Source organism: Aquarana catesbeiana, linkage group LG02 (genome assembly GCF_042186555.1).
Source record: "Aquarana catesbeiana isolate 2022-GZ linkage group LG02, ASM4218655v1, whole genome shotgun sequence".
Lineage (NCBI taxonomy): Eukaryota > Metazoa > Chordata > Amphibia > Anura > Ranidae > Aquarana > Aquarana catesbeiana.
Window position 1 is genome coordinate 143,900,295 of NC_133325.1, and position 24,960 is coordinate 143,925,254.

Here is a 24,960-nt window from a genome sequence, read left to right on the forward strand (position 1 = left end):
TGGGGCGATTCCACTGTGATTGGACACAGCAGGAGCCAATCAGCGTGTCCGACGGCCGCGATCGTTCAGAGGAGAGACAGAACGGCGGTCTTCCTATGTAAACAAGGCAGACCGCTGGTCTGTCAGAGAGGAAGAGAGAGATGTTGTGTTTCTGCTAATCAGGAACACAGATGTCCCTCTTTCCCCAGTTAAACCATCCCCCACACAGTTAGAAATCACTCCCTAGGAGAACACTTAACCCTTTGATTGCCCCTGATGTTAACCCCTTGCCTGCCAGTGTCAGTTATACAGTGACAGTGCATTTAGCACTGATCACTGTATTGGTGTCACTGGTCCCCAAAAAGTGTCACTTAGGGGTTGATTTACTAAAGGCAAATAGACTATGCACTTTTGCAAATAAGGATGAGCTCAGGCGTGTTCACAAACAGCACGTGCAGAGCCTGCCAGGAAGTTGGCACTGCACAGAGCTAATCACAGGCAGTGAGACATTTCCCGATCTCTGCAGCCACACATCGGGACAATGTCTCACTGCTTGTGATTAGCTCTGTGCAGTGCCGACTTCCTAGTGGGCTCTGCACCTGCTGTTGGCGAACACGTCGGAGCTCATCCTTATTTGCAAGTGCAGTTGCTCCAAAGCTTAGTAAATGAGCAGAAGCTCTGTTGACTTCCATCGTCCAATCATGTGCAAGCAAAAAGGCTGTTTTTTTATTTTTCTTGCACCTGATTGGGTACAAAGTGAAGTGAAGCCTTACCTCATTTACTAAGCTCTGGAGCAACTGCATTTGCAACTTTGCAAAGTGCACAGTCTATTTGCCTTTAGTAAACCAACCCCTTTGTGTCAGATTTGTCCACCTCAATCTCGCAGTCCCGCAAAAAATCGCTGATTGCTGCCATTACTAGTAAAAACAATAAAAAAAAAATAAAAAACCATAAAAATATCCCATAGTTTGTAGATGCTATAACTTTCGTGCAAACCAATCAATATACGCTTATTGGTATTTTTTTAACCAAAAATATGTAGCAGAATACATATTCGCCTAAATTGATGAAGAAATTAGACTTTTTACATTTTTTATTGGATTTGTTTTATAGCAGAAAGTAAAAAAATATGTTTTTTTTCAAAATTGTCTGCCTTTTTTTTTTTTTTTATAGTGCAAAAAATAAAAACCGCAGAGGTGATCAAGTGCCACCAAAAGAAAGCTCTATTTGTGGGGGGAAAAAAAGGACAATTTTGTTTTGGTACAGCGTCGCACGTCTGCGCAATTAACAATTAAAGCAACGCAGTGACGTATCACAAACAATGGCCTGGTCAGGAAGGGGGTAAAACATTCCGAAGCTGAAGTGGTTAAGGGCTCATTAACATTCCCTTTTACTGTTCCTCAAACACAACCCTCTTTAGGTGCAGAGGCAGCATTGCAGACACATCAAGAAATATACCCCATGTCACTTTCTGTGGGTGTAGCGCCTGCTGAACGCATCCGATTCAAGTGAATGTACTCTGCGAGTGCCTCTCCACTACATGCAATGCATGATAGTGCGAGGATCAAGAGGTTAAAGCAGGCAGTCAGGAGGAGATACAAGGCATTTGAGGCTGGGTTCACACTTATGCAAATTGGATGTGGGTTTCCGCATCCAATTCGCATGACAGGAGACTTTGACCGGTTCTCAATGGAGCCGGTTCACACACCTCTGGGGCGGCTACAGATCGAATTGCACAAGGGTCCTGTGCATCTTTGGCTCCCCTTCAGGTCCGAATTCATCCAAAAATTCGTCCCTGAAAGAGAGAACAGGGATGCGCCAGGCCCCTGCTGTCAGCCACATCCGAATCCGGTGTGAACCCAGCCTGACACTGCCTGTTAAAGGTGTTCAGATCGCTCTTCAGAGAGCACCTCACAAGTGAATAAGCCCTAAAGCTTAGTACACATGAGCCAAATGTCAGACGGCATTGGCAAGTTTAATAGAAACCGGCCAACATTCGGCCCGTGTGTACGTCAGTTGATCCGCCATTCAGCTGGCTTCTGTCGAAGGGGCATGACTCAAAAAGGTCTGCTGACCGGCTCCCAATCAGTGCTCTTAGCCGATGGCTGAGAGTGCTGACCGGAGTGCTCTGGAGTAGGGGCGCCCCTCCATCAGAACACAATAGTACAGCAGGGGACTATTATTGATTTCTTTAAGCCTCCTACACACTACTATTTTTTTTTTTTTTCGCTCAACCCAGCAGGTCGAAAGAAAAACAAAAATGACAGCTCAGGTTCGAGCCGTTGTACTAACAATACGATGTTAGTACAGCGGCTCCAACCTGAACTGTCATTTTTTTTACTTTCAACCTGTCGGGTCGAGCGAAAAAAAAAAAAAACTAGTAGTGTGTAGGAGGCTTAAAGAAATCAATAATCTGGTTGGCTACAGTGTGCAACAAGAACATTTTCCCCGTGGTACTCCGATAAATAAAGACCATATGAAATATTATAGTGCTGTTGTGTAATAATATGACAGAGCACTTATTACAAAAACTGTCTTAACTAAATTCAAACCAGAGTAATGTAGGTTGGAAAATTTTATCCAACTCCTCATTGCTCTTTTTGTGACAGCTCCTAAATAAAAATATGGCAGCATTCAATTTACAGGGAGATTCCCTGACATGCATTATTATATATGTGTTCCTTTAAAAAAAAAAAAGGTATCTTTTTTGAACTGGGAAGGGGAAAGGAGAAAGGTAAGAAGCTGAAAGAGCAGCATTTGAGCAGAGAAGAGGTTGATTTCACAGTGACAGAGGGAATCTCACACTAAGCTAGGAGGGTGGTGCTACAAGCCGGAGTAAAAGCACATATCGATGCGTCTTTCAACACTTTTTTTTGATCGTCAGCTCTTTATATGGAAACTGTCTGCTTCTCTGACAGGGATCAGACAAGCCTGGGCACACCTAGTCGCACACATTTACAGACACATAGGATTCCCATTTAAGAACAAGCGCAGGTGAATCATAGTTATTATTCAGGTTCATCTGTGTACCCTGAGGGTGCAGGGCATGTTCATCCTCTCTGAGACCACAGAGGGCCACACCTAACATCCTTATGTATGCCCACATTCCTACTTGTGCAGCAACAAAAGGGTAATTAGAAAATCTGCACCACTGGGCTCATGTGAACCCTGGGTGGAAGAATACAGAAGCACGCTCTGTTTCTCCATAGCTACTTTCCCAGAAATCACTTCTGTTTGGCGTCCAATGCACAAAGACGAAGATGGAATAAAAATATTCACAGACCTTCCATGCAATAGAGATGAATTAGGAAATTCTGAAATAGGAAAAGTAAATTAATCAGTGTTGCACATAGCTGATGTAGCGATAACTCACGGTGGAGCTGCTGATTTAAAGTGGGCTGTTTCCGTCACCTTTTTACCTGTAGTTTCACCAATTCCAGACTTAGAGTCCACGTTGAGCTTATTATTTGACAATATAGGCAACAGTCACTTTAGTACTTTTCCAATGCTTCAATGGGAGATAACTGGAAGAAGTAGCAGGAAAGAGGTAGAAGAGTTGCAGGGAAGTTCAAATACCTTTTCTTGGTGTAGGACTAGGGAATTGAAATCTCAGGGATGAATGTATCTTCAGTTCAGGATTAAATCTTTGCCCGCCCGGATAGGTCTCTCTCACTAACCTAGCAGCCGGAGCGCAGCACGAACAGAAAGTCTCTGCCACAGACTTGAGTAGAACAAAACTGTACGATCTTCTGCCACAGGATGTAGTAGTTTTCGATGAACAGCAACACAGTACCAGAACCTTTAAGCCAACCCAGCAGTACTATGTGGTAGGTTAACTTAAGATGCGTCCTCCAATTGAGTCACCAGGCCCCTCTCCAGACCAGCGCTCCGCATGATCCTTCCATGACGGGTCCTCCCCTGGATTCTTCTCAATTGTCCAGCTTCTTCCCGTAGGACAGATAGCACAGGACCATCTCTGCAGCAGTTGCAGTAGGCCCCAGACAGATTTCTGGGCCCACCCACACATCGCAGCAACGCAGTCCTCCGGCCCGGAGGACCACGAGGTAGGACTCCTAGCACATACCTGTTGGCCAGGAGGGCCATCAGGTGGAAAGAAAGAGACCAAGAAACATGGCGTCTGTCCCTTAAATACCCCCTTCCCAGAATGCACCGCAGGGGACAACCTCTGCCAAGTTACTTCTGAGAAAGAAGAGCACTCAATACACCCCAGTCTGTTGCTTTCCAGCTCCGGTCTGTAGTGACACCGACATCTACAGGCGACGGAGTGGAACTGCACACAACACAACCAAGGCTGGAACAGAAGCTAATTTAGCCATAGATTAAATCTGAATTATGTACAGAACAGATGACTCATTAAATTTACATATAAGCGGTAGATTAAAAATCTACCAGCGCTACACTGAACAAAAAGTAACTTAGTGGTTAGCATTTTTGTCTTGTAGCACTGGGGTCCTTGATTCATTATCCACTTCAGGACACAACCTACATAGTTACATAGTTAGTCAGGTTGAAAAAAGACACAAGTCTATCTAGTTCAACCAATAAAAGAGGGGAAAAAAATCATACACTCCCATATACAGAATCCTATACCCACAGTTGATCCAGAGGAAGGAAAAAAACTAGGGGTGCACCAAATGGACATTTTGGTGCCAAAACCGAAAATGCAGGATGCACTTTGCCGAAAACCAAAACCGAAAATGACAGTTTTAAAAAAAAATGTATATTTTTATATATAATTGTACTGTATTCGACTTTTATTTAATATCATCATTTTAAATTAATATGAATTTGTTGTTGCCCATTATTGGCACCTTTAGTGCAAGAAAGGTCAAGAAAAATGCAGTCTGCAGTCTATACCCGTCTGTTGTATCATGTCCTCAGTCTCTAACCATCTGTTGTATCATGTCCTCAGTCTCTAACCATCTGTTGTATTATGTCCTCAGTCTCTAACCATCTGTTGTATCATGTCCTCAGTCTCTAACCATCTGTTGTATCATGTCCTCAGTCTCTAACCATCTGTTGTATCATGTCCTCGGTCTCTAACCATCTGTTGTATCATGTCCTCGGTCTCTAACCATCTGTTGTATCATGTCCTCAGTCTCTAACCATCTCTTGTATCAAGTCCTCAGTCTCTAACCATCTCTTGTATCATGTACACTGTCTCTAACCATCTCTTGTATCAAGTCCTCAGTCTCTAACCATCTCTTGTATCATGTACACAGTCTCTAACCATCTCTTGTATCAAGTCCTCAGTCTCTAACCATCTCTTGTATCATGTACACAGTCTCTAACCATCTCTTGTATCAAGTCCTTAGTCTCTAACAATCTCTTGTATCATGTCCCCAGTCTGTAACCATCTCTTGTATCATGTCCACAGTCTCTAACCATCTCTTGTATCAAGTCCTCAGTCTCTAACCATCCCTTGTATCAAGTCCACAGTCTCTAACCATCTCTTGTATCATGTTCTCAGTCTCTAACCAACTCTTGTATCATGTCCTCAGTCTCTAAAGATCTCTTGTATCATGTACACAGTCTCTAACCATCTCTTGTATCAAGTCCTCAGTCTTTAACCATCTCTTGTATCATGTCCCCAGTCTGTAACCATCTCTTGTATCATGTACACAGTCTCTAACCATCTCTTGTATCACGTACAGTCTCTAACCATCTCTTGTATCAAGTCCACAGTCTCTAACCATCTCTTGTATCAAGTCCTCAGTCTCTAACCATCCCTTGTATCAAGTCCACAGTCTCTAACCATCGCTTGTATCATGTCCTCAGTCTCTAACCAACTCTTGTATCATGTCCTTAGTCTCTAACCATCTCTTGTATCATGTCCTCAGTCTCTAACCATCTCTTGTATCAAGCCCTCAGTCTCTAATCATCTCTTGTATCATGTACACAGTCTCTAATTATCTCTTATGTCCTCAGTCTCTAACCATCTGTTGTATCATGCCCACAGTCTCTAACCATCTCTTGTATCATGTCCACGGTCTCTAACCATCTCTTGCATCATGTCCATAGTCTCCAACCATCTCTTGTATCATGTCCACAGTCTCTAACCATCGCTTGTATCATGTCCTCAGTCTCTAACCATCTCTTGTATCATGTCCTCAGTCTCTAACCATCTGTTGTATCATGTCCTCAGTCTCTAACCATCTCTTGTATCATGTCCTCAGTCTCTAACCGTCTCTTGTATCATGTCCTCAGTCTCTAACCATCTTTTGTCTCATGTCTGTAATCTCTTACTTAAACTTAAACACACTGCTAATAGTATTAGCAAAATTTCCATTCGGTGCACCTCTAGCTGACATGATACAGGTGATGGTCAGAGACTGCAGATGCAGTCTACCAGTCAGATGCAGCCTTGCCAGTGCCTGCCAGATGCAGCCTACCAGTACCTGTTAGATGCAGCCTACATGTGCCAGTCAGATGCAGCCTCCTCGTGCAAGTCAGATGCAGCCTACCTGTGCCAGACAGACAGGTGACACCAACCCTAATGACTCCACTGCATGCTGGTAGGTTTATTGGCTCTGGTCTAAATTGGGCCTAGTATGTGTACATGTGGGATAGGGACCTTAGACTCCGTTAGGACAGGGACTCAAGGGGTAGACATGTGCGATTAGTTTCATACAAATCGAAAATTCGTACATTCGGAAGCATTCGAAATACGAATTGCTATGCTTCAGAATTTTATACGAAATATGAAATTTCGTTGACGAATTTCGGATCCACATTCCGTTACAACGGAAACCCGCGGAACACCTTTTAAAAGTCTATGGGAGAAATCAAAAGTGCTAATTTTAAGGTTAATATGCAAGTTATTGTCATAAAAAGTGTTTGGGGACCCGGGTCCTGCCCCAGGGGACATGTATCAATGCAAAAAAAAGTTTTAAAAATGGCCGTTTTTTTGGGAGCAGTGATTTTAATAATGCTTAAAGTGAAACAATAAAAGTAAAATATTCCTTTAAATTTCGTACCTGAGAGGGGTCTATAGTATGCCTGTAAAGTAGCGCATGTTTCCGTGTTTATAATGACGAGAGCAAAATGACATTTCTAAAGGAAAAAAATTCATTTAAAAGTGCTAGCTCAAGTGCCGACTATTAATGAATTGTCGGTCCCGACAATACACATAAAAGTAATTGAAAGTCATTGAAAAATTTTTAAAAAATGCGTGGGGGTCCCCCAAAATTTAATTACCAGGCCCTTCAGGTCTGGTATGAATTTTAAGGGGAACTCTGCACCAAAATTTAAAAAAAAAATGGCGTGGGGTTCCCCCCAAAAATCCATAACAGACCCTTATCCAAGCACGTAACCTGGCAGGCCACAGGAAAAGAGGGGGGGATGAGAGAGCGCCCCCCGAACCGTACCAGGCCACATGCCCTCAACATGGCGAGGATGTCCACCATTATGATGGGGACAAGGGCCTCATCCCCACAACCCTTGCCCGGTGGTAGTGGAGGTCTGCGGGCGGGGGGCTTATCGGAATCTGGAAGCCCCCTTTAACAAAGGGAACACCCAGATCCCGCCCCCCTCTATGTGAATTGGTAAGGGGTACGTTGTACCCCTACTATTTCTCAAAAAGAAAGTGTCAAAATGTTAAGAAACCACAGGAGATGGCTTGGGACAAGTCCTTTATAAAAAATAAAAAAATAAAAAATAAAAAATAGATTCCAGCGATGTAATCCAATAAATCCACCCGTCACGTGACCCCGTCCCCCTCTGACAAGGGAAAATGATGGGGTTTCCCAGTGACGTGTACGGTGACCCCGCCCCCCTCTGATGCATCGGGAATCCTGCGTTGCATCAGAGGGGGGCGGGGTCACCCGTACACGTCACTGGGAAACCCCGGCGTTTCCCCTGGTCAGAGGGGGGCGGGGTCAAGTGATGGGTTGCCCCGCCCTCAGCTACGTAAGAGCTGTCAAGCTAGCTCTGCTTCATTGGCTGGGTGCCTCCGGTGGAGGCAGGATCCTGTGCATGTTCCTCGCTGGAGTCGCTGGAGATCATCCGTTGCTGGAGATCGAGAATTGGATTACATCACTGGAGTAGGAGTGGATTTATTGGATTATATCGCTGGAATCTCTTTTTTATTTTTTATTTTTTTATTTTTAATAAAGGACTTGTCCCAAGCTGTCTCCTGTGGTTTTTTAACATTTTGACATTTTCTTTTTGTGAAATGGTAGGGGTACAATGTACCCCTTACCAATTCGCATGGGGGGGGGATCTGGGTGTCCCCTTTGTTAAAGGCGGCTTCCAGATTCCGATAAGCCCCCCACCCACAGACCCCCACAACCACCAGGCAAGGGTTGTGGGGATGAGGCCCTTGTCCTCATCAACATGGGGACATCCTCCCCATGTTGAGGGCATGTGGCCTGGTATGGTTCAGGAGGGGGGGGCGCTCTCTCGTCCCCCCCTCTTTTCCTGCGGCCTGCCAGGTTGCGTGCTCGGATAAGGGTCTGGTGTGGATTTTTGGGGGAACCCCACACCATTTTTTATTACATTTTGGCACGGAGTTCCCCTTAAAATCCATAACAGACCTGAAGGTCCACGACAATTCATTAATAGCCGGCACTAGCGCTAGCACTTTTAAATTACTTTTTTTTCCTTTAGAAATGTCATTTTGCTCTCGGACTGTTATAAACACGGGAAACATGCGCTACTTTACAGGCATACTTTAGACCCCTCCCAGGTACGAAATTTAAAGGAATATTTTACTTTTATTGTTTTACTTTAAGCATTATTAAAATCACTGCTCCCAAAAAAACAGCCATTTTTAAAACTTTTTTTTGCATTGATACATGTCCCCTGGGGCAGGACCCGGGTCCCCAAACACTTTTTATGATAATAGCTTGCATATTAACCTTTAAAATTAGCACTTTTGATTTCTCCCATAGACTTTTAAAGGGTGTTCCGCGGCTTTTAAATTTGGTATTTTTTGCTTTTTAAATTCATCATAACAAACATTCGTAATTGTTACGAAAAGTTAACGAACCTAACGAAAATTCATATTTCGTACGAATCCAAATTGGATTTCGGACACGAATTACGAAATACGAATTGATTCTAATACGAAACAGACAGGAACGAAACGAAACAAATTTATTGACGGCGCACATGTCTGTCAAGGGGTTGATTTACTAAAGGAAATAAACTGTGCACCTTGTAAGTGCATTTGCTCCGGAGCTTAGTAAACGAGGTGAAGCTTCACTTTGCAAAAAATAACCAATCACATGCAAGGAGGAAAAAAAAAACAGCATTTTTGCTTGAACATAATTGGAGGATGGACATCAGCAGAACTTCCCCTATTTTGCATTTGCAAAGTCCACAGTCTATTTGCCTTTAGTAAATCAACCCCCTTAACTCCTTCAGGGCAGGGGCTGATAGGAGCATGTAGTCAAGGGTTTGCACCCCTTTCAGTGAAGTCCTTCCCCTGGATGGATCTGATTGGTGAAAATGGGCATCCCTATACACTGTATATTCTGGAGCAGGAGTCTGGAGCAGAAGAGTAATGAGAACAGATTACCCCAATATAGTAAGTCTGTAGCCCGAGGACAAGATTCCCTCCTGGGTAGACTCTAGGGAAGAACCCTAGACATGTATTGAGGAGTGCAGAAGAGATGGCTAGGCATTCTCTGTTCATATGTAACTACACTGTGGTTCCCCACCCCCATTAGCCTGCAGCCTTCTGGGACACATCACAGGTCCCAGAAGACTGCGAGACCATTCAAAAGGTGCAGCGTGGCTTGAGCATGCGCAGTAGGAAGCCAGCAGTGAAGGATTAATTAAGATGCAGAACCTGGACCTGAAGCTCATTGAAGAATTGGCTCGGGTAAGGACATCGCTGGATCCCTGGACCGCAACAGGTGGCTGAAAAACAGATTTACCACCTCCCACCCTAATTGCAACTGTGTAACTATACAGCCAGACAGGGAGAGATTCTTTGCTCCACGGTCACGTTGGTTTTAGCTCAGTGCAGTTTCACAGGCAACATCACCTGTCGAATTTGCCCACTGAGTTCAACAGGACAGCACCGCAAGTTGAAGGTTTGAGATGTGGTCCTATTGAACTCAATGGGCAAATTTCATACAATGTAAAATTGCCATTAAGCAATTTTTTTACTGTACAGTAAGCACTAATGTGAAAGAAGCCTGACTGGATGCTACAGGTATTGCATTCATTTCCTTGTATTGTTTTATTGACGTAACCTGATTGCACCTTTTGCTACAATCCTGTCAGGCTATAATTAATGGATCATCCAGGTACAGAGGTACAGTGCTACTGCTTCTTTGTATGCAGACAGGAACACCTTCAGGCTTATTTAATAAAGTTGTGTAAACAGCAGTGATAATGTGCACATGCTGTAACCCACGGCAACCAATCACATTTCAAGTTTCATCAGATCAGCGCATTATGAACAATGATGGATGATCACTGCACACTGTGGCTTACTGCAATGTATGCATCGCCCTTTGTCTCAAATAAGCCTACACAACCTTATTTAATAAAGCTAAGCATGATGTGCATTGGCAGCCAATAAACATCTTTCTTATTAGAGCATTTTGGGCTGATAAACATTACAATATTTTGCACATCGTTTTTTCCTGTGTGTACTATATCACAAAAATAAATCACATGTGTCAAAAGTAGACAGCAAACAGCATTATTTTTTTAACAAAGAATCACAATAATGTGGCAGAATTAAATAAGTATGAAAATCCTATGTTTGCGTTACAGCAAATGTGCTGCCAATAGATTTGTTGCAAACATGTAACAGCATACACACAGCATGCACATTTTCTAACATTAGCATTGTATTAACAATAAAAACCAAAGTTATTACTGGCAATCCATTATACGCTTACTTGAAAAATTCCTTTTATGTTGTAAGTGCTGCCTGTCTGCTGGTCATCTTGTTCCACAACTTCCTGGATTCCCTGCATGCTTTGCAGCTTCTCCTCTGCTGTTTACTTTCACTTTCTAAAGACTATATATCCCATGGTACCTTGCTGCCTGCAAGCAGTGTCTATCAACAAGGTACAATGGAAATGTGTCACAGAATTCTATGGAATAAATGTGTGAGGATATTCACAAAGTAAGACTGTTCAGTGTAATAGGAACAGGCTAGAAATAACTGAAATATGATGTGGAAATGAATATATGACCTTACATTGTAAAGTCTTTTTTTTTATATAGTTAAAATAAAAAATGGGTTTATACTCTTTTATACAATGATATACACAGAGCGGCCCCTTACCTCCTCCACTGGAATCCCCCACTGTGGTTGTCTGCTCCTTCTCGCTTGCATGTGCCCAATAGCCAGCCCTGTGCTATCGGGCATACATCTGGGCATACTCCAAAGCTTTTTATAGACACACAGTGCAGCTTTGCCACACCCATTAACTGCTCCCCATTGGATTTGACTGACAGCAGTGGGAGTTAATGACTTCTGTTGCTGCCTGAGTCTCTTGTGAGACCAGGAAGAGGGAGGGAGAAGAAATGCAGTTGGGGACAGCGTTTTTTACTTTAATGCAGGCAATGCATTAAAAGAGATCTGTCCCCCGCTGGCTCTAAGGGTGAGAACTGAGCGATCAAACAATGCTGATCGCTCAGAGCTTTGAGCAGAGAGCTGGTGACTGTCAATGACTGCCCTCTGCTCTGCCCCCCCTTCGCTCACTGGAGAGCTGGGCTGTGGAGGAAACGTGAACAACTGGCTCAGCTCTCAGGGGTGCCACCCCCACCCACACTGGGAACCGCTGCTCTAAGTGTCTCACTGCCGCCTGATCAAGTGTAATGTACAAGCAGTGCCCGCTGCATAGTCTGCCAAATACCAGAGAATCAAATAGGATGAAGACTGCACAGGTGCACTTGCTCTGAATCACTCTGCTCCTCCCACCCATGCTATAGAAAGGCATTCCAGAGTGACACTTTAGCTACTGGTGCTATGTTGCTAAGTAACAGTAGCTGCAGCGTTGCTCTGGAATGCTTTTCTATAGGACAGCAAGGTGGGAGGAGCGGAATGATTCTGCGCTAGTGCACCTCTGTGGTCTCCCTCCTATTTATTTCTCCAGCATTTGGCAAACTATGCAGCGTGCACTGCCTGTCCATTACACTTGTACCGGCGGTAGTGACACCATGGAGCAGAGGCACCCAGTCCTGGACGGGGGGGGGGGGGGGGGTGGGTGCAGAGTAGGTGCTGCACTAGAAAAGGGTTGGTGTGGCAAAGACCCTGGACTAGGCGGGTAGTACACAGGAGGCCCTGGACTAGGGTGTGCAGAGGAGGCCCTGAATAGCAGGGGAGTGCAGAGGAGGCCTTGGACTAGGGGATGCAGAGGAGGACCTGGACTGGGAGATGCAGAGTAGGCCCTGGTCTGGGAGGGGAGTACACCGGAGACCCTGGACTGGGGGGTGTAGAGGAGGCTGTGAACTTGAAAAGTGGGGTTGATGTGGTAAAGGACCTGGATTCAGAGAGCAGGGTGCAGAGGAGGCTCTGAACTTGGGGTGGGCTGTAGAGGAAACCTTGGACTAGGAGCAGAGTGCAGAGGAGGGCCTGGACTGGGGGGGGGGTGCAGAGGAGGTGCTGGAGTGGGGAGGGGCGTGTAGAGAAGACCCTGGACTAGAAAAGGGTTGTTTTGTGCAAAGACCCTGGATTAGGAGAGGGGGAGTGCAGAGGAGACCCTGGACTAGGAGGGGAGTGCAGAAGGAGGCTCTGGATTAGGAGGGGGGTACACAGGAGGCCCTGGACTAGGGGGTGCAGAGGAGGCTCTGGACTAGCAGGGGAGTGCAGAGGAGGCCTTGGACCAGGGGATGCAGAGGAGGCCTTGGACTAGGAGGGGAGTACACCAGAGGCCCTGGACTGGGGGGTGTAGAGGAGGCCCTGGACTTAAAAAGTGGGGTTGATGTGGTAAAGGACCTGGATTTGGAGAGCAGGGTGCAGAGGAGGCTCTGAATTTCGGGTGGGCTGTAGAGGAAGCCCTGGACTAGGAGTGGAGTGCAGAGGAGGCAATTGACTAGGAAATAGTGATTGGTGTGGCAAAGGCCCCTGGACACAAGGCCTTAGCCGGCCGCTCCAGCCCCCTCTACAGCCCAGTGTCTCAGTGAGCACTGTGTGTGGGGGGGGGGGTTGCAGAGTATAAATAAAATTCCCATGCTTCTCTTTTAATTACCCGACATCTCCTCTTTCCTGCTATCTGGCCCACATGACAATTAGGTCTCATTCACGTGGACCATGTGCCCAGTGTGATGGCCGTGTACCACGTGGGGATGCGTGGTGTTCTGGGCATCTCTGTGCAGGCAGTCCAGTCAAAGTCAATTGGGACTCAGCAGCTGCATGGACATAGTGGGATGTCAAAATTTGACATGCAGACAGGAAGGGATGCATGTATCCAAACGCTCAGTGTCTGTATTCAGATCTGTGCACCCACTTGTATAGTTGAAGCTCTCTGGTGGATGCAGATGCAGCAATTAGTGGCACAGCATACAGGACCTGTCTCAGCACCTGTCTGAATAAATCCTGAGGGGAATTTATCAAAACTAGAGCAGACAGAATCTGGGAACAGACAGCAGCTGAGCAGACAGCAGCTGTGCATGGCAACCAATCGGCTCATAGCTTTCATTTTTAAAGCTGAACAAGCTGAAGATAGAAGCTGATTGGTTCCCATGCACAGCTGTTCCATATTCTGACTGCACCAGTTTTGATAAATTTTTTTACATTTCCTACTCCTGACTACTGCATTCCAAGTACAGCGCATTCTTTGTTAAAGTTCTTGTAAAGGCACAAGATTTTTAATCTTCATGCATTCTATGCATGAAGGTAAAAAACCTTCTCTGTGCAGGAGCCGCAGCACCCCCCAGCCCCACCTAATACTTACCTGAGCACCCTCTCGATCCAGCAATGTCTACGAGAACCTTGGCTGCCCGGGGACTCGCATTCCTGATTGGCTTTTGGCAGTAGCGGGAGCCAACATAGCTCCCAACTGTCCCTGATTTCAAGGGACTGTCCCTGATTTGGAGCAATGTCCCTCTGTCCCTCTTTCCTCCTCATTTGTCCCTCATTTTGGTCTATAGATGTATATAAAAATGCACTTTTTATCTATCAAAATGTGTTTTCCAGCACCAAACCTTTCATCTGATTTCTAAATTGCTGCATTTGTAAATTCCAAAAGCCAATATAAAGCAATAGTAGTGGTGAAAAAAAAGCACTTCTGGGTTGAACCAATCTTTTATTTTTTGTACAATTCTCCTTTAAGGGGGCGTGGCAAAGGGTGTGTCCTATGCCTGCATACTTTTTTCTGATAGGTGTTCCTCATTCCCATCTCTAAAAGTTGGGAGGTATGTAACAAGACACAGATAGCAGTAAAAAACTGACAACTGATTATCCAAAACCAAAAAAAAATACCTTTAGTCATACGTTAAAACTTGTCTTAACCTGGAATTTTTTTATTGTATCCTGTGCACTGACCTCTGTTTACTGATTGGCATATGCAAGTATTTTGTTTAAGTGCACCTGTCATATTACAAAAGGAAAATGCACTTGTACAAGAGTTTAGGAGTAACAGCTGGTGCTTTCACATCAGTATATGCAGCCTTATCATACTTCCATGTGCTGCACAACAAATTCCGAGCACTAGCTGTTTACTGTATCATACATAAGAAAAAACATCTGCAACATCTTACAGTGACAAATGCACCGTGGTGTTGTTTCCTGGTTTGCTTCCTACATGACCCATCTGATTTATGGTTACAGGGAAAGATAAGCAAGTCTGAGGTCTTCCAAGCAGGAGCCAGTGTGAGTAAAAAGGATTTCTAGGAAAGAGATGTATGATAGCTACCCTCTAAACACAATGCTGTAACACTACAGGTCCAAAGTTCTAGCACGTGTTTTGTATTAAAATTACAAGCAAAAGTACAAACATGAATAAAAACTTAAAAGTACTATAGTTAGTGTCTGAAAGTGAAGAAGGATAATTTTGTAAGAATACGTTATTAGAGGTTCCGTAGGGTTGAGGGCAGCAGTGAATAGCTAGCCAAGTGCTGTTACTGATTGTGTATCCTGTACTTATGCATGAAAAACAAGTGTTGGAGAGCACTTTAATGCTCTCATGTGCAAAATGTTCTGCCTAGTGAAGCTATAGACAAGAATGAAAGCTACAGTGAAAACAAAGACCAGCACTACATCCATGCTCATTTTACCATAAGATAGGACCATGTAGAGTTTTCCTTAACTACAACCTGTATTGAGCAGTTCAACAAAACATGCAAAGTCCAAACCCAACACTCAAAATCCCATTTGTTGATTGTTTCCTCTGGATGATTCTGCATCTATGATGACTTTAATTTGCAGGAGGGTCCATTTGGAAGAGCGGATTTTTAAAGTGAAATCCGGGGACACCCTACTGACCACACCAACTTTTAAAAGGAGGTGGGTTGAGCTAACAGAGGCAGGTATAATGTGCTGCACTGCGGGGTGAATGTTGCCCAAGTGTGCTAATAGTGAGAGGGCTAAAAGGTGTATAGTTAAATAAAACTACTTAAAGTGGTTGTAAACCTCAGACATGAAATATAAACAAAGCATATCCCTTTATAGTGTGTACTTGTCTCAATCCAGATCACTAAGTGTCATTTTTGTCTGCTGTCTCCTTCCTTTGCTATCAGCATGAGTCACTTCTGACAAGTTTTCCTGACACCAAGATAAAAATAGTGACACTGGATGGACCTCCAGCAGACTGACAGCCTTAGCTCTTAGCTCTGTGCTGCAGGAGCAAGGCAGCATCTCCTCTTCTTCCTGACCTCCTGCTCATAAGACTGCACAAGTCAGGAGGGTGGCATCATCATAAAACCTGGACAGAGCGGGGACTTAATGCAGACACAACCCTCTCCATCCTACTCCTCATCCAGGCACAGCCAAATGGAAGAATTTGCCAATAGGAAAAATGCTGCCAGGGAGATTATTCCACAGCCCACAAACCAGGTATGCCATTTGAGAAACAGGCGAGAATTTGGGGACACTTTATTTCTGGGGACAGCTTCCTAAAATCTGAGGCTGTCCCAGGAAAACAGGGATATCTGGTCACCCTGTGGTGCAAAACCAGAAAGAACTGTTAGATGTGATTCACATTATACCGTCACATATGTTAGGCATTCCATTTGTTAGTACTGCGCCCAGTTCTACATCAAGCATCTTCAGAAGTGAGAAGTACAGAATCCAAGTATATGTAGCCAGGTGCTTGGCTAGCATAGGGAGCAACTATAAAGACACTGTGTTTCAGCTGCTCTATATGCCTCTACTGTATGTTTTTGCGAACTCGGTCAATGCTGTTCAAGCTCCAGTAAGCAAAGGGAGCCAGCAGGCATTAAGGACTTGAGAGAATTTGAGGCAGGCCATACTGAACTATGGGAGAGATAGGGGAAAGGTCCTTGCTAATAGAGTGGATGGGACAATGGACTACAATCCTCAGGGAGAAACTCGTAAAGTGTTACTAAGACCACAAGAGTAAAATCGGTCTATATATGCAGTAAAGCATGCTTGTTATACTCACTGTGTAACCTAAGGGGTTAATCCTTTGCATTGTGTAAAAAGGCTGTTTGATCCTGTCTTCTCTGATCCTCCCCATCTGCCACTGTTCCCAATCCATCTCATGGTAAAACAGAGCCTTGGGGGCACTCTGCCCATGCTCAGTTTGGTGTGTATTGCTAAAGAGTTTTTTTTTTTTTTTTGGGGGGGGGGGGTGCATGTAATCAGCACAGGGCCAATCAGCACTGTCTAGACAGAGGGTCAAGGGCCCTGCAGCCTCATAGGACAATCAGAGGATGGTAAAAACTCCTCCTACAAGTTTTAATCAGTGCTCGGCTGGACACTTATAGAAGTCACAAGACTGCTATATACTGCTGGTGAGAAAGGGTATTTAGCAGTTTATAGGTACTAAAATAATTGCATTTCCATGTACTGTGGGAGATCAGATATAGTGAATGCAGGGCCCTGGGCTTAGTAACACTTTAAGAGGAGGAGAGAGTGAGCAGTTTTCCTGGGCTGTGGAGCCAGGGACTCCCTCTTGCCTCAAGGGGAGCAGAGGGTGCACACCTCTGCTCTACTGTGTGCACTTGCTAGCTTCAACCTGATGCCAGAGACTGTGAACTGCATAGCTGGGAGACACCATGGGGAATATTTGGCATGAGCACAGAGCCTGAGGAACTGCTGACAGCCAGGTTCTCCAGATCATGGTCCACTGTGTGCATGGGTCTGGTGAGCGGCCGTTTGCTGATTTTGAATTACCACTGCTACCAGAGAGAAAAAGACTGGCCATCTACCTGGTAGTATTAAATCACTGCATGCAAAGCTTTAAAAGGACAGTACTTACATGCACCATCTTAAAGACTGGGCCCCACCAAAAGAGTTGAGAGCCAAGAACCAACCATCTACTGACTGCCTTACAGAGACCATACACTGAGTTGCTCAGAGACAAATAGCAAAGAGCCCTTGTAGGTGATATATACAGAGGGGCCCAAAAAATGTATAAACACTTTAACATAAAAAATATATATGCATAAAAATGTTATTACTAGATTTATATAAACATCCTAAGGGTAGCTGAAAGTCATGTTTGTATTATGCAGTCACATTAGGTGCTCAAAGTAGTCACCATTAGCATCCAGACACTTTTGATTTCAGCAAACTACAGCATGAACAACATTGACTAGGGTGTCCACAGGAATTGCTCTGCATGATGTCTTCATTTCTTCCCACAGTGCAGTCAGTATAGGTGGTTTTCTAGGGTACACCACATCCTTTAGTGTTCCCCACACATAGAAATTGAGGGGTGTTAAGTTAGGTGAACGTGGAAGGAATTCAATAGCACCTCTAAGTCCTATCCAACATCCTGGCCGAATGTCATTGAGATAGGCTTTTACATTTTGGTGGTAGTAAGGTGGTGCGCCATCATGCTGGAAGTAAAATTGCTCATCCGCATAAACCGCACGAATGGCTGATAACATGATGACATAGAGAGAGAGAGAGAAGAGAGCGAGAGAGGGTATATATGCAGTATCTCACAAAAGTGAGTACACCCCTCACATTTTTGTAAATATTTTATTATATCTTTTCATGTGACAACACTGAAGAAATGACACTTTGCTACAATGTAAAGTAGTGAGTGTACAGCTTGTATAACATTGTAAATTTGCTGTCCGCTCAAAATAACTCAACACACAGCCATTAATGTCTAAACCTCTGGCAACAAAAGTGAGTACACCCCTAAGTGAAAAGGTCCAAAATGGGCCCAAAGTGTCAATATTTTGTGTGGCCACCAATATTTTCCGGCACTGCCTTAACCCTCTTGGGCATGGAGTTCACCAGAGCTTCACAGGTTGACGACATGACAACATCATGGAGCTGGTGGATGTTAGAGACCTTGCGCTTCTCCACCTTCCATTTGAGAATGCCCCACAGATGCTCAATAGGGTTTAGGTCTGGACATATGCTTGGCCAGTCCATCACCTTTACCCTCAGCTTTAGCAAGGCAGTGGTCATCTCGGTGGTGTGTATAGGGTCGTTATCTTGTTGGAATTCTGCCCTGCGGCCCAGTCTCTGAAGGGAGGGGATCATGCTCTTCTTCAGTATGTCACAGTACATGTTGGCGTTCATGGTTCTCTCAATGAACTGTAGTTCCCCAGTGCCGGCAGCACTCATGCTGCCCCAGACCATGACACTCCCACCAGAATTCTTAAATGTAGGCAAGACAAACTTGTCTTTGTACTCCTCATCTGGTTGTCGCCACACATGCTTGACACCATCTGAACCAAATAAGTTTATCTTGATCTCAGCAGACCACAGGACATGGTTCCAGTAATCCATGTCCTTAGTCTGCTTGTCTTCAGCAAACTGTTTTGCAGGCTTTCTTGTGCATCATTTTTAGAAAAGGCTTCCTTCTGGGACAACAGCCATGCAGAACAATTTGATGCAGTGTGTGGTGTATGACAGGGTGACCCCCCACCCCTTCAACCTCTGCAGCAATGCTGGCAGCACTTATACATCTATTTCCCAAAGACAACCTCTAGATATGATGCTGAGCACGTGCACTCAACTTCTTTGGTCGACCATGGCGAGGCCTGTTCTGAGTGGAATCTGTTCTATTAATCCGCTGTATGGTCTTGGCCACCATTCTGCAGCTCAGTTTCAGGGTCTTGGCAATCTTCTTATAGCCTAGGCCATCTTTATGTAGAGCAAGAATTATTTTTTTCAGATCCTTAGAGAGTTATTTGCCATGAGGTGCCATGTTGAACTTCCAGTGACCAGTATGAGAGAGTGAGAGAGCGATAACACCAAATTTAACACAACTGCTCCCCATTCACGGTAACACTAACAAGTCACATGACACCGGGGAGGGAAAATGGCTAATTGGGCCCAATTTGGACATTTTCACTAAGGGGTGTACTCACTTTTGTTGTCAGCGGTTTAGACATTAATGGCTGTGTGTTGAGTTATTTTGAGGGGACAGCAAATATTCACCGTTACACAAGCTGTACACTCACTACTTTACATTGTAGCAAAGTGTAATTTCCTCAGTGTTGTCACATGAAAAGATATAATAAAATATTTACAAAAATGTGAGGGGTGTACTCACTTTTGTGAGATACTGTATATACAGTATATAGAGGGAGGGAGAGGGAGTGAGAGAGAGTTTTACTGACTATTGACTGCAGAGAAGCTACTGTGCTGTTGTCTATCACTGTTGATACTGTTCATTGCTGATATTCTTCTTCTTCAGATTTATGGTACAAAAAGGAGGGCAAAAGGGCGGGACTTAAAATGAAACTGTGTATTGTTGGGTACTTTTATTGGACATGCCCCCACCACAGCTTCCGACCATGATGTCTCTGGGTGACCCGCGATTCCTAGCATTATGCCACCAGCACATGATTTTCTGTAAGCAACATTTGGTAAGGGGGGCTCCCCCCTCTCCCATATTGGTATATGACAGAATATTTAGACCCATTTTATATAATTTTTTTATTATAGCTCTACCACATGCTTGCTCCTGGTTATACACCACGAAAGGCGTAGAGCCAATATATACCGTGTATTGTACCAATGATGTGGCCAATAGAATTTTTATACAATTATGTTTGTTTATATATGCCTTGACTGTGAATAGCAAGGTCATAGGCCATGCAGGCAATACCTTTTAATTATATTTGTATATATGTCAATTTTGGGGGATTCTGGTGATTTAATATGTTATGCAATTGATATCCATATTATCATGGTTACTATGTGAGATTCATTTCCCTACTTTCCGATATATATATATATTATGTGTGTATATCAGTGTTTTATACTAATAAATATTTTTCTACATGTCTACCTAATTACTCAGTTGCTGCTGCATGTTTCATTTAAAGTCCCACCCTTTTGCCCTCCTTTTTGTACCATATTGATAGGGATGGAAGCGCACAGTCTTACCAGGCACCAGCTTCATTTAAAGTCCCATATTCCTCTTCCCCTTTCCCTTGTAATATATTCTTCAGATTTATGCTCTTGTGGTACAATTCTCGAGGTTGAGCAGCTACAGTTCAGTGCTCAGAGCGATTAACTTATTGAGAGTGAAAAGGGTTTCTTCCACTGACTAATTAATTCATGCATGATTGTTGTCCCTCTAACTTGTGACAATATACATACTTTACTTGCACTTAGGCTTTGCTCGCACTAGTGCATTTATTTCCTAAAACCTTACTATAATTGTGTGTAGGATACTGGTGTGCTTACAGTGCCTTGCTAAAGTATTCATACACCTTGAAATTTTCCACATTTTCTCATGTTACAATCAAAAACATAAATGTATTTTATTGGGATTTTATGTGATAGACAAACACAATGTGGCACATAATTGTGAAGTGGAAGGAAAATGATGAATGGTTTTACAAATAAATATCTGAAAAGTGTGGCATGCATTTGTATTCAGCCCCTTTTACTCTGATAGCCCTAACTAAAATCTAGTGGAACCAATTGCCTTCAGAAGTCACCTTATTAGTAAATAGAGTCCACCTGTGTGTAATTTAATCTCAGTATAAATACAGTTGTTCCGTGAAGCCCTCAGAGGTTTGTTAGAGAACCTTAGTGAACAAACAGCATCATAAAGGCCAAGGAACACACCAGACAGGTCAGGGATAAAGTTGTGGAGAAGTTTAAAACAGGGTTAGGGTAAAAAAAAAAAAAAATATCCCAAGCTTTTAACATCTCACAGAGCACTGTTGAATCCATCATCCAAAAATGGAAAGAGTAAGGCACAACTGCAAACCTACGAAGACATAGCCGTCCACCTAAACTGACAGGCCGGTCAAGAAGAGCATTAATCAGAGAAGCGGCTATGGTAATTCTGAAGGAGCTGTAGGGATCCACAGCTCAGGTGGGAGAATCTGCCCACAGGACAACTATTAATTGTGCACTTCACAAATCTGGCCTTTATGGAAGAATGGCAAGAAGAAAGCCATTGTTGAAAAAAAAGCCATGAGAAGCCCCGTTTTCAGTTTGTGAGAAGCCATGTGGTGGACACAGCAAACATGGGGAAGAAGGTGCTCTGGTCAAATGAGACTAAAATTGAACTTTTTGGCCTAAAAGAAAAACGTTATGTGTGGCGGGAAACTAACACTGCACATCACCCTAAACACACAATCCCCACCATGAAACATGGTGGTGGCAGCATCATGTTGTGGGGATGTTTTTCTTCAGCAGGGACAGGGAAGCTGGTCAGAGTTGATGGGAAGATGGATGGAGCCAAATAGAGGGCAATCTTAGAAGAAAACCTGTTAGAATCTACAAAAGACTTGAGACTGGGACAGAGGTGCACCTTCCAACAGGACAACAACCCCAAACATACAGCCAGAGCTACAATGGAATGGTTTAGATTAAAGCATATTCATGTGTTGGCCCAGTCAAAGTCCAGACCTAAATCAAATTGAGAATCTGTGGCAAGACTTGAAATTTGCTGTTCACAGACGTTCTACATCCAATCTGACAGAGCTTGAGCTATTTTGCAAAGAAGAATGGGCAAAAATTTCACTCTCTAGATGTGCAAAGCTGGTAGAGACATACCCAAAAAAGACTTGCAGCTGTAATTACAGCAAAAGGTGGTTATAAAGTATTGACTCAGGGGGGCTGAATACAAATAAACAACACACTTTTCAGATATTTATTTGTAAAAGATGTTGAAAACCATTTATCATTCTCCTTCCACTTCACAATTATGTACCACTTTGTGTTGGTCTATCACATAAAATCCCAATAAAATACATTCATGTTTTTGGTTGTAAGGTGACAAAATGTGGAAAATTTCAAGGAGTATGAATACTTTTTCAAGGCACTGAATGTTCCAGCAACCCCTTTTACTCAGTCAGGTGTGTCAGAGGGGACAAAGCAAAGCTGAATCATGGCATAAAAACAAAGAACCCGATTTACCAAGTGGCTTCTCCAGGGGTAAATGCTACACATAGGTTTCCAGTGTGGGCTAGCAGCTGTAGGTGAGAAGCCTTCATTGCTGAGCAACAAAAGCTGCTGCTTACAGGAACTGTGCAGGTTCTATAGAGCAAAGGCTTGTGGTACAAGGGCACTATAGAAAGGTCAGTTAAGGAAAGGGCTCCCAGGTTATGTGATGTTGCCCCAGCTGCTGAAAATATAAGCTGACCTATTGTTGAATTTGTAATTTGCAAACAGAGTTCAAACTCTGCTGTCAAGTGGATAAGGCACTATAGCCAAATATCTGTTCGGTTGCTCATAATACCTGAGCCTTGTTTCCTATTAATTCCATTTCTTCTATTAACTACTGTACTCCTTTAAGCAAGAGACTTTGCTTGAACCATCTGGCTTTACCAGCAGAGAAACCCTGTAAATTATTGCACTATAGGGTATCCTGAAGCGTGCATTAGGCAAGGAACTGTACCTTTATTGTAACCGTTAAGCTGTTGTGCCTGGACTCTGTCCTGTACCATAAACATCTGTGCCTGGATTTTATCCTGATTTCCTAGACGCCTTTGGCCATAAACCCTAGCATGCCATATTACATTTGGCATGTCTTCTTACTAGCATACAAGAAAATGGAAAGAAAAAGATAATACTATTGCGTGTTTCGATCAACCTACTTGTGCCTACGTTTTTCAGCATCTTCATTTTAAGGTGTTTTATTTGTGCTTTGGTTTTTTATTTGACATTTTTTATATGTACCTCATGTCAAATCTCTGTTAATATATTGTTATATTAGAGCTCAAGATCAAAACATTCTAACGAATTGGAAATCACATAACCTAACACACTTAAAATCGCTTTCCCACAACAATTCATTTAGCACTTTCTCCAATCTACAAACAATATATGATTTCCCACCTTCAGAATTAGAGATGTATATAAATAAGACAATTCTATCAGAAATATTATTCACTCACACTCTACCCCCCCTATACACAGTTTGAACAAATTTGTATCTCCTCCCCCCGTGACAGTGATTTAATCTCTAGAATATATAAAACCTTAAATGAGACAAACTTGCCTGAGAAATCAAATCCCATGCTACAATGGGAAACAGATTTAAATACCTCATTTACTTTTGATCAATGGGATACTATTTTTACTAATCTTCATAAATGTACTAAAACAACCTCAATCAGAGAATCAGCCATTAAATTGCTATATAGGTGGTATCTTACCCCTGCTAAACTTAACTCATGTTACCCCTCTCTATCCCTACTTTGCTTCAGGGGTTGCCCTTCTCAGGGAACACTTCTACATATCTTTTGGGATTGTCCCCACATAAAAAAACATCTGGAATAAGGCTAGCATAATTATAGAAAAAAATATCATGTAGAAAGATTTCTCTTACACCCCAAATCTGCCTTCTATTCTCCCCTATACAGGATATTCCAATGACAACCACAAGACTAATTCATACATTCCTCAGCTCTATTCATTGGGCCATAGCTTTTAATTGGCGCTCCACCTCGGTACCTTGGCCACAAATTCTTAACCGCATGACGAATATCAAACTTTCTGAAAGAATTTATCACACGTTATATGATTCAATGCCTCTTCATCAAAAAAAATGGACTATTTGGGATACCACTTCTCTGATTTAAAATAGGGGAAGGGGGCAAAGAGAGAGAAAAAAAGAAAGAAAAAAGTAAGAAAGAAAGTATTCTTCTATTTCGTCTTTCCCATCTTCTTTTCTTAATATATACTCAATTGTCATAATTTCTTCCCTCCGCTACAATACTCCTGATTGGCCTGATTATAATACCATGCATCTTTTTTGTCACCTAACTAAGCATAACCATATTTTTATATCCTGTACAACATTCACTGATAAAAATATTTGTATACATACCTGTACTATCTTTGTAATTGTTTTATACCTTGACCTTTTACATAAAATCGTTTGTAAACAAAAAAAATATATTGTTATATCCTCCATTTTAAACAAATGTAAAAAGGGTATTTATATGCAAAAATATACATTATTGTGTGACAACTTTGCTGCTGTGTCACTCTGTTATTTTTGCATTGGTTTTTAATTTTAATTTGATTTAACACAGACATACATTAATGCAAATTAAAATGCACCTTTATGCAACTTTTGAGCTAGCAATGCCTACAAACTTTAGACAAAGCACACAGCTGATAATATTGACCTGTTAATTTATATCATATTTCTTTGTTTCACATTTCTGTGTTCATTTATTACATAGCTGGGTTGGAAAAAAACTGAGGACTTCATCCAGCTAGTCAGCATAAAAGACCTTAAATGGTTTCCAACATTTAAATTAAAAACAGAGGTTTTGGTTGCATATATTCTCAAATATAGGTGAAGCCACGCTGCTGTGTCAAGGAACCAGAAAGTGTGGTCCCTAACCCTAATGTATATAAGCTTCCAAACATGGCCATATAGTACAGTACAATTATTTTATTCCCTGCAGATTTTGTAATTT